This window comes from Cryptomeria japonica, chromosome 3, assembly GCF_030272615.1.
Source record: "Cryptomeria japonica chromosome 3, Sugi_1.0, whole genome shotgun sequence".
Taxonomy (NCBI): Eukaryota; Viridiplantae; Streptophyta; class Pinopsida; order Cupressales; family Cupressaceae; genus Cryptomeria; species Cryptomeria japonica.
The window spans coordinates 405,478,898-405,491,093 of record NC_081407.1 but is presented as its reverse complement, the minus strand read 5'-3'; positions in this window follow the sequence as shown (position 1 = coordinate 405,491,093).

The following is a 12,196-nucleotide window of genomic DNA, read 5'->3' as shown; positions in this document are numbered from 1 at the left end:
TTTTTCTAACAAAAAAAATAAATTTAAAACTAAAAATTATAATTATTAACAAAAAAAATAATTTTTAAACTAAAAATCTAATTTTTCAACTAAAAAATTAATCTGAACATGAATTATTGAATAAAAATGGGTGTTTGGCATACCTGGAAGACTAGAAGGTGAGTTGCTGGCAATTCCTGTGAGGGCTCCACACCTTGAATCGGGATCCCGTATGATAAAAATGAACCGCATTACGTTAAAAAAAATAAAATTATATATTCGAAACAGGATCCCGTGTTGAAATGAAACGAGATCCCATTTCATTTCAACACTGGATCCCATTTTGTTTTCAACATGGGATCCTGTTTGGAGCTCTAGGCTCGGGATCCCGGGGCCCATGAGATTCCGTTTGATTTTAGGCTCGAGATGCCGAGAACCAACAAGATCCCAATTCGTCTCCTATTATTTCCGCCCAATTTTGACTTTTTAACTAAGTCCAAAACTTCCACATTAAGTGGACACAACTTCTTGTACTTACCCTGTGATGGTATAATTATTTATCGTTTGATTTTATGCATAGATCTTAGGTTCTATTTCATGTTTGTGTAGATTGTGAGATTGAATCTTGCATTGCATTATTTCCATTATTGTGATTCACATTTTACATCATTCATAGAAATTATCAATTTTCCTTTGGCCTTTAGAACTCTAAGATACTTCCCCTTTATTTTATCAAACCTTTGTACAAGTCAAACATCACTATTCTCACACATACAATAGGTACTATAACTTACTATTAAGTGTCTTGAGCTTCACCACCATGTAAGACTCGGAGGGGAGTACATGCCATTTTGAAAGTTCGATGACCAACTATTCAAAGCCAATTGTGTTGAGATAGTATGTGAGGGGCTACCACCCTAAAATATCGATAAATATTAAAATGCACATATTTTACATGTCATGCATTTAGAGATTGTCAGACTGTTCATAATATGTTACACGTAGAGGAGAACACACCCCTCTCTGAAAGTCTGATGAATACACCATTTACACCTTTATGTGTTAGGTTCCCACGCTAATAGATACATTGGATGGGAGTATGGAATATCCTAAAACAATAGTAGGAACCAAGGCATCCAGATATCAAGATTGGGGAGTCATGGTTGACAAGGAAGTCATGTCAAAGGACATGCAAGATGAGAAAAAGTTGAAAAGGGAACCCTTAGAGAATTTTTAGGATGTAGTGGATCAAAATTTTGGGAAGTAGTACCAAGGTAAGTTTGGAATTTCAAAAAGGAATAAAGGACTTAGAATTTTAATTGGGACTTTCAAGCTTTGAGGCTTGGGAATGGTATCAGGGGATGGGAAACTCCAACACTTTGACAAAACAACAGTTATACAAGATTTAGCAAGGACGCTAATATTTTGTTTGGATTGGTAGGGAGGGTACAAAAAACATGGACAATCTTGAAATTTTGAGGCTTAGACAACACATGGAATATTATGGAAAATATTATAGAGAGCCTAGACTTGAGTTTTTATAGGTCTTTGTCTCTTTTAAAACTTAAGGAACCCATTTAGGATTTCTCATATTGATTGTCAACAAATGGTCAATACGACCAATTGCACGACCTTTGGAGTAGAGGAAAGAAAATATAAGCAAATATAAGACACATAAAATTGTGGTGCCAATAGAAACAATGATAAAGACACCATTAATTTAGCCCCCTAATCTTAATTACATTACTATTGCCAATATTCACTTAAAATTGCTTCATCTTGTGTTAAAATTTTGTAGATAAAAAGGGTGTATGCACAAAGTTGTGGTACCAAAAAGGTGCCACACTTCCAAAAAAAAATTAAAATGGCATAATGTGCACACCCTATAATGCACACGCCTTATAGTGTGTGCGCATTGTTTTCTTTTTCCATACAAAACCCTGTTGCCCGCGTTTTGGGCATCATTTTTCTTTGCCAGCCCATGTTTTGGCTATTTTATGTGCCTTTGTGTTGCGCTTGCCCTTTGTAAAAACAAGATATTAGGCCTCAAGTTGTCTATTTCTCATCAAAATGCCACCACAGCGTCGAAGAGCTCGAAGATGTATGTATTTTTGTTTTCTTACTATCAATTTTTTATTAATTTAAAGATTAAACTAGGTTTCTCGATTTAAATTTATTTTAATTGTTAGGAATTGAGATTGCACAAGAAAATTAATAGTCAATCATCTCCTCATGAAGACCATAATGAAGAACAAACACATCAAGAACCTCCTTCAATCCCCAAACATCCCATAGGTACATAAGAAAGCCTATTAGGGCAAATAAAAAATATCCAGAAAGAGCTTGAAGATTTAATCACAAGGCTAAAAGATCCCACTGGAACAAAATCCCATAGGACAAACCTTGCCAATTCTCTGCAATCTATTGCATCTCACATACAATCAGTGAGTGGGAAAATAAATTATTGGTCCAATAAAAAGGAAGAACAAAAAAAATATGCTAACAAATTATCATATGTGGCAGTGAAGAATTTTTTTTTAACAAATTTGACTTGTGTGCCCTTTTTACAGACCCTCGAACGAAACAATCTTTACACCCTGGATGCAGGAGGTTCCCTATCCATTGGTGTCACCATGAAGGGATTAAGAACAATTTTTGGGATAGGTGGTGGATGGTATTTGATCAACCCCCATGCAATAATCATGAGGTACCCCAATACTTTTTGAGGAAACTGTACTAGTGTGAGTTTGTCCTTAATGAGATCCCAAACTATTTTGATTTTCTAGATTTCTAGGGTAGAGGTGGTGGTTCCTCACATGATAGAGTGGGTGCATAGTGTGACCCAAATCTCCCACCAAGACCCTTGGATAGACCTATGGTGGAGCATGTCATTATGCCTTTTGTTGTGAAGGATAGTATTGAGGTCAAAACTCTAGACTCCATTAGCTCACTCATTCAGACCCTTATACAGTATGCCATGCCTCTAGTAGAGGATGGTGTAGGTGATGCAGATGATTCTTCTAAGCATCGAGATCCAGCTTATTTTTGTCGATCTTGTGGTTCTCTTTGTACTTACGATCCTAATAGAAGTGAGCATGCATGTGCATGAGTGCAGTTTGCTATAGAGAACATTGTCATGACAAAATCCTTGCTGGATGAAACATTTGGCATTGATACCCATGTGAATTTAATTATAAGTTCATTTCATTCTTTTTATTAAATTTTATATGGAAATTTTACAATATATCTAAATTAGTAAATGATTATAATAATAAATCAGGGTCAAACTGTTGACAATACTAGCAACATTCCTGCAACACCTTTTTTCATGACTTCATCGACTCCACAAGTATACAACGAGTGAAGAAATATAATTATTATATGTGAATAGTTGAACCTTATGTGAATGATTTTCTAATTACTCATTTTGGATGTCAAATAGTTTGATGCTAGAGCTTCAACATCAACACCTTGTAGTGTAGCTCATTGAGAATCTTTCACCCAGGTAAGCAATTTATTCTTTAATGTCATAATAAAAGAATATAGATAGTTTTGGTGATTGATCAATATAATTTGTTTAATTTTTAGATGTTGACATCAGAGACTCCTCTTGTTGTTCGCGTGACAATGGAGCATGGTGTTGTTGTTGCATTAGCAAGTTTAGTTGCTTTGACAGAAGTATGAGACATATTAGTAAATTTAGTAATTTTATCATTACATTTGTTATCTTAATAATATATTATTAAAAAATTTAACGATACTTGTATTTAGTTTAATTTATATTGTGATGCCTACAGGAGGGGCTTGCCACTCCAGATCATGAACATGAACCTATTGTAGATGAACATCATGATTATTTGTATGAGGTAAGTGACTATTATATTATATGTCATTCTAAAATTCAATTTTTGTATACGTTAATGTCATTCTTTTTATTGTATCAGGTGGAGTTACAAAAAAGTCTAGAGATGAGGTCGAGTGGGCGCACTCGAAGGACACTTGCATCATATACATCTCCATCCCCCCGACAGGCAAAGATATCTTGTTATCTGTTTCCTTCCCCTAGAGGGAAATGGCTATAACAGGGTCCTATTTTGTATGCCTATATGGCAATTTTGAACATATATTTTGTATTACAAATACATAACATTCTATGTCATATGGCTTTTGGAAAGCCTATTTGACTTTATTGGATATTATGTTCTATGCCTATTTGGCAATTTTGAGCATGTATTTTGTTTTATGAATATGTGACATTCAATGTTCATATAGCTTTTGGCAAGCCTATTTGACTTTATTGGATATATTTGATACTTTTATTGGTATATAGTGTTGTATGGATTTATAGCTTTTTGTTTAATGCAAATCATTTATCATGGTTATCCATAATTGCAGTACAAATAATTAAATGAATAATTGCACAATATTGATTGTTAATTAAGCTTCAAGCTTATATATGTGTCTCTAATCCTAGACAAAATCTTACAAGGATCAACACAAATTCAATTGTTATAGTCCAAATAAGACTAGAGGCATTCTCCAACATTCACATTAATACAAACCACAATTTAATAGTAAATTTTAAATATCATACAAGGTTTGATGATTTTCATATTCAAATAACCCTAGTCAGGAGAGTGAAACAAAATTAAATAATATATAAGGGAAACATGGAAAGAACCAAAATTAGACAATGTAAGACACAATTGTACCAATACCCATTCTAAAAAAATTGCATAGCCCATACACTTCTATTCATCTAATACATACACTAATAGAGCTACTTTAAATGACTCCCAACAATTAATAGTACTTAATAGTATTTAGGTCTATTAATTTAATGCATACCCTAATAGAGTGTCATAACATGACCCCATAGGATCAGACGACTCATTCGTATGTCTCACGAGTGCCGAGAAACACTTTGCCGAAGTTTGACAATTTTTCGCACTTTGAGCACTTAAGTGAGATAGCCGATAGGGTGTGGCTCGAATTGATTGGACGAGTTGGAGAGAAAAATGAAAACTTTCCTAGCGTAAACCTAACCACACAGACACATACAAGCGAACGGTTCGGTGCCACGATGAGCGGATTGAAATTTAGGGCACTGTGCAACTTTTTATTATACTCATCTGACATTTTTTGTCGCAACTAAGAAAGTGTCACCATAGGAAAATGGATCCGAGTCTTCCAAAATCGAGAGAGGTTTTGTAGAGAGTCATAAAAGGACCCTGTAGGATCAGACAACTCGTTCATATGTCTCACGAGCGTCGAGAAACGCATCGCCGAAGTTTGACAACTTTTCACGCTTTGAACACTTAAATCCGATGGCTGGTAGGGTGTGGTCCAGATTGATCAAACGAGTTGGAGAGAAAAAAAAATTGTGCTTAGCGTAAACCTAGCCACACAGACACGTACGAGTGGATGGTTTGGTGCCATGATGATTGGATTGAAAGTTAGGGCATTGTGCAACTTTTCATTGAATTGATCTAACACTTTTTGTCGCAACCGAGAGAGTGTCGCCATAGGCAAATGGATCCAGGTCTTCCAAAATCGAGAGAGGTTTTTGTAGAGTGTCGTAACATGACCCCGTAGGATCAGACAATTCATTTGTATGTCTCATGGGCACCAAGAAACGCGTCACTGAAGTTTGACAACTTTTCGCGCTTTGAGCACTTAAGTGCGATGGCAGGTAGGGTGTGGCTCGGATTGATCGAACAAGTTGGAGAGAAAAACAAAAGATTTCCTAGCGTATAATTGACCATATAGACACATATGAACTAACGGTTTGGTGCCACGATGAATAGATTGAAAGTTAGGGCATTGTGCAACTTTTCATTATACTCATCTGACGCTTTTTGTCACCACCGCAAAAGTGTCGCCACAGGCAAATGGATCAGGGTCTTCTGAAATTGAGAGAGGTTTTTGTAGAGTGTCATAACATGACCTTGTAGGATCAAATAGGTCATTCGTATGTCTCACGGGCATCAAGAAACTCGTCATTTAATTTTGAAAACTTTTCGCACTTTGATCACTTAAGTGTGATTGCCGATAGGGTGTGGCCCCGATTGATCAAACAAGTTCGAGAGTAGAACAAAGACATTCCTAGCATAAATCTAGCCACATAGATGCATACGAGCTGATGGTTTGGTGCCACGATGAATGGATTGAAAGTTAGGGTGTTGTGCAACTTTTCATTATACTCATCTGATGCTTTTTGTCTCAATCAAGAAAGTGTCACCACGGGAAAATGGATCTAGGTCTTCCAAAATCGAGAGAGGTTTTTGTAGAGTGTCATAACATGAACCCGTTGGATGAATTGACTCACGGGCACCGAGAAATGCGTCTTTAGAGTTTGACAACTTTTCGCGCTTTGAGCACTTAAGTGCGATGATCGGTAGGGTGTGTCTCAGATAGATCAAACGAGTTCGAGAGAAAAAAGAAGGCATTCCTAGTGTAAAACCATCCACACAGATGCATACAAGCTAACGGTTCGATGCCATGACAAACGGATTGAAAGTTAGGGTGTTGTGCAACTTTTCGTTATACTCATCTGAAACTTTTTGTCGCAACTGAGAAAGTGTTTCCACGAGAAAATGGATCCGGGTCTTCTGAAATCAAGAGAGGTTTTTTTAGAGTGTCATAGCATGACCTCGTAGGATCAGATGACTCATTTGTATGTCTCATGGGTACTGAGAAGCGCATCGCCAAAGTTTGACAACTTTTCGCACTTTGAAAACTTAAGTGCAATGACCGGTAGGGTGTTTCCCGCATCGATTGAGCAAGTTTAAGAGAGGAACAAAGGTATTCCTAGTGTAAACCCTACCACCCAAATGCGTACGAGCTGACGGTTTGGTGCCACGATGAATAGATTGAAAGATGGGGCATTGTGCAACTTTTCATTAGACTCATGTGACACTTTTTCTCGCAACCGAGAAAGTGTTTCCAGAAGAAATTAGATCCGAGTCTACCAAAACTGATAGAGGTTTTGTAGAGTGTCATAACACAAACCCGTAGGATTAGATGACTCGTTCATATGTATCACGGGCGCTGAGAAACGTGTCGCCGAATATTGACAATTTTGAGCACCTTGAGCACTTAAGCGAGTTCGCTCGTAGGCTATGTCCCGCATCGATCGAGCGATTTTGAGAGAGGAACAAAAGGATTCCTAGTGTAAACCCAGCCACCTGAATGCATACAAGTTGACGGTTCGGTGCCACGACAAACGGATTGAAAGATGGGGCATTGTGCAACTTTTCATTATACTCATGTGACACATTTTATCTCAATTGAGAAAGTGTCACCAAAAGAAATTGCATCTGATTCTACCAAAACCAAGAGAGGTTATAGAGTGTCGTAACATGACCCCATAGGATCAAACAACTCATTCATATGTCTCACGGGCACTAAGAAACGTGTCGCTGAATATTGATAATTTTGAGCACCTTGAGCACTTAAACCAATTTGCTGGTAGGGTGTGTCCCGCATCGATCAAGTGAGTTTGAGAGAGGAACAAAGGAATTCCTAATGTAAACACGACCACCCGGATGCATATGAGGTGATGGTTCGGTGCCACGACAAACAAATTGAAAGATGGGGCATTGTGCAACTTTTCATTATACTCATGTGATGCATTTTCTCGCAACTAAGAAAGTGTCGCCAGAAGAAATTGGATCCGAGTCTACCTGACCAAGAGAGGTTTTTGTAAAGTGTTGTAACACAATCTTGTAGGATCAGACATATCATTTTTATGTTTCATGGGCACCGAGAAATGCATCGCCGAATATTTATAATTTTGAGGACCTTGAGCACTTAAGCGAGATCGCTGGTAGGGTGTGTCACACATCGATCAAGTGAGTTCGAGAGAGGAATGAAGGTATTCCTAACGTAAGCATAGCCACTTGAATGTGTACAAGCTGATGGTTTGGTGACACGATGAACGGATTGAAAGATGGGGCATTGTGCAACTTTTCATTATACTCATGTGACACTTTTTCTCGCAACTGAGAAAGTGTCACCAGAAGAAATTGGATCCGATTCTACCTGAACTAAGAGAGGTTTTTGTAGAGTGTCATAACACGACCCCATAGGATAAGACGACTCATTCATATGTCTCACGAGCACCGAGAAACACGTCGCCAAATAATGACAATTTTGAGCACCTTGAGCACTTAAGCGAGTTCGTTGCTAGGGTGTGGCCTGTATCGATCGAGAAAGTTTGAGAGAGGAACAAAAGAATTCCTAGCATAAACTCGGCCACCTAGACGCATACGCACTGAAGGTTTAGTGCCACAACAAACAATTTGAAAGATGGGGCATTGAGCAACTTTTCATTAAACTCATGTGACATTTTTTCTTGCAACCGAGAAAGTGTCGCCACAAGCAATTGGATTTGAGTCTATCTGAACCGAGAGAGTTTTTTTTTAGTGGAATCTCACAACCCCGTAGGATCAGATGACTTGTTCATATGTATTATGGGTGCCAAGAAATGTGTTGCCGAATTTTGATAATTTTTCACACTTTGAGCACTTTAGGGATTTTGCTGCTACAGTGTGCCCCGCATCAATCAAACGGGTTTGAGAGAGGAATGAAGGAATTCCTAGCATAAAACCGGCCACCTGGACACATACGCATTGACGATTTGGTGCCATGACGAGTGGATTGAAAGATGAGGCATTGAGCAACTTTTCATTAAACTCATGTGATGTTTTTTCTCGCAACTAAGAAAGAGTTGCCACAAGCAATTGTATCTGAGTCTAGTTGAATCGAGAGAGGTTTTTTTAGAGTGGAATCTCATGATCTCGTAGGATTAGACAGCTCAATCGAATATCTTATAGGCGCCAAGAAATGTGTTGTCAAATTTTGACAATTTTTCACACTTTGAGCACTTTAGGGATTTTTTTGCTATGGTGTGTCTTGCATCAATCGAGCGACTCCGAGAGAGGAACGAAGGCAATCCTAATGTAAACCCAACCACTTGGATGCATATGTGCTAACGGTTTAGTGCCATGACAAGCGGATTAAAAGATGAGGCATTAAGCAACTTTTCATTAAACTCACGTGACACTTTTTTTTGCAATCGAGAAAGTGTCGCCACAAGCAATTGGATCCGAGTCTACCTGATCCGAGAGCAATTTTTTTAGAGTGGAATCTCACAACCCCATAGGATCATATGGCTCATTCGTATGTCTTATGAGCACCAAGAAATGTGTTGCTGAATTTTGACAATTTTGAGCACTTTAGGGATTATGCTACTACGGTATGTCACGTATTGATCAAGCGAGTTAGAGAGAGGAATGAAGGAATTCCTAGCATAAAATTGGCCACCCAGATGCGTACGTTCTATGCCACGACAAGCGGATTGAAAGATGAGGCATTGTGTAACTTTTCATTAAACTCATGTGACGCTTTTTCTCGCAACAAAGAAAGTGTTGCCACAAGCAATTGGATTTGAGTCTACCTGGATCAAGAAAGGTTTCTTTAGAGTGGCATCTCATGACCCCATAGGATTAGATGACTCATTCCTATGTCTTATGGGAGCCAAGAAACGTGTTGCCAAATTTTGACAATTTTTTACACTTTGAGCACTTTAGGGATTTTGCTGCTACGGTGTGGCCCGCATTGATCGAGTGAGTTCGAGAGAGGAAAGAAGGAATTCCTAGCATAAACCCAGATGTGTACATGCTAACAGTTTGGTGCCATGACGAACGAAGATGAGGCATTGAGCAACTTTTCATTAAACTCATGTGATGCTTTTTCTAACTGTAGTCACATAAATCTGTCCACTTAATTAAATGAATATTTAGTATTTATTTGATTATTTAACCATCAATCAATAATTAATTAAATTAATATATTTAATTAATTCATCTTAACCCTCTTCTCCTATTAATTAAATAAATTATTCAATTTATTTGATTTAATTCACTTAACCAAATTCAGACCATTAATTAAATAAATAAATCATATTTATTTAATTAAATCTTCTCTCACATTTAAATAAATTAATATTTATTTAAATTCCCCCAAAATCCCACCTCTCACATTTAAATAAATTAACATTTATTTAAATCACCTTTATCCTCCACCCACTTGCATTTTCCTAAAAATGCAAGTTGCACAACTATTTTAAATAAATTATTCATTTAAAATCCTATTTATCCTCACCCACTTGCATTTTCCTACAAATGCAAGTTGCACAACTATTTTAAATAAATTATTTATTTAAAATCCTATTTATCTTCACCCACTTGAAACCTTTAATGGTTTCCCTTAAAGTCTTCAAAACTTGATGGCTTTAAAGTTTTCAAACTTGATGGCTTTAAAGTTTTCAACCTTGATGGCTTCCTTCTATAGTCTTCTTAAGCCTTTAATGGCTTCCCTTAAAGTCTTCTTAATACTTTAATTGCTTCCCTTAAAGTCTTCAAGCCTTTAATGGTTTCCCTCAAAGTCTTCAAGCATTTTAATGCTTTATCTTCCTTTTTCTCATTTAAATAAATTAATATTTATTTGAATATTTATCCAAATGCAAATTACACCATTTAATTGAAATAAATGATTTTATTTTAATTGAAAATACCAAAATTCCTCCCACTTGCATTTTCCTACAAAATCCACTTGCATGCCTAAACCCCTTCTAGATTCTTCTAAACCCTTCCTAATTAACCTAATCCATCCCCTAAATATTATCACATTCCTAAGCAAATTGGAGTCACTTCTCAAAGACTCCAAAGTCTTTGAAAAGCAATTAATGCTTTGTGTGTTCAACAAATTAACCTCTAAATTCTTCCAAACCACTTATGGCTCTTACATGACCATTAATGGTTAATTCCACTTGCACCCATGGTTAAGGACTTTGACCCCTAACTTAACCCTCATGTAACCCATGTGTCTCTTCAAAGCATTTATTTCTTTGACTAGGGTAACCATCATGTCCCCTCAAGCATTTAATGTTCCTTATCTCTCCTCTCAAGCCTCTTCATGGTGACACTTGTCAACATGGGATTGGGTTGAAAGTCTCACATGGATTGAATATCTTTCAATCCTAACCCTTGTTAAGATTGCTCAATCTTAAGCCTTCATTTCCCCATTTCTTCTATAAATAGAACCCTTCTCCTCAAGCAAAGAAGGAAGCATTTTAGAGTATTGTTGTTATACTGGCATTAGCATAGAGCTTTCTCATAGCATCACTATCTACACTTGCATAGCATTTGCTTATCATATTCAACTATCTTGAATCTCCATATGGCATCCATGGCTAGTGCTAAAAGCTGAGAGCTACACTCATTTGGGACTTGGAGAGGAGAGGAACAAGGGAGGAGCAACTATGAGCATCTTGATTAGCTATTTTATTCTATGTTTTTATGCTTTCTATTTCATGCTTAATATCTCTCTTGATATGCCTGTTTAGGATAATCTTTTGTTGCTAACACTAATGTTTGTTTCTTGTGCTCTTGTGTGTGTTGCCATCAAACAAATTTTCTAATCCTTTTTGCAGAGCATCATTTGGTGAACCTGACATGAATCCAAACACCAAAAAGATCAACTTTTTTTTTTTTTAACATGTTTGAATGTTGAAAATGTCACACAGGTTGCGCTTTTGACACTGTTTTGGTGCGTTTGACATTATTTTGGCGCTATTCACCCTGTTTCAGTGCTTTTGCCTTCTCTGTCTTTCCCTTTCTTTTAGTGCGTTTGTGTTAAATAGTGCCTCTATTCAAACGTAGACTAGCGCTATTGTAACAGAACGTTGTACAAATCACCTTATAACCAAAAAAAAAAAAAACCAAAAAAAAAAAAATTAGGCTTGTAGAAGCCCACCAAATAGGTGGATTTTACTAACTATTTTTCTCTTTTGTGCAGATTTAAATTAGATTAAAAAGTAGATTTATATTTTTTACTAACTTGTTTTTGAAGTTGGTTTTAAAAATGAATTCACTTTTTATTTTGGTTTAAAATTAACTTCACATTTAAAATTTGGGCTTTTAAAAAAAGAATCACACATTTGTTTGGGGCTCTTAAAAAGAATTTCATTGTTCCAAGGTAAAAAGAACCACAAACTTATACAAAACAACTTTATTTCTTGCAAGTTAGGAAACAAACTTCGTTTTGGTGCTTAAAATCAACAAAACAAAATTTATTTTCTTGCATGACCTTAAAAGAAATTTACAATCAACACTTTGTTTTGGGCGATCTAAAAAGAACAAGCCATTTTTCC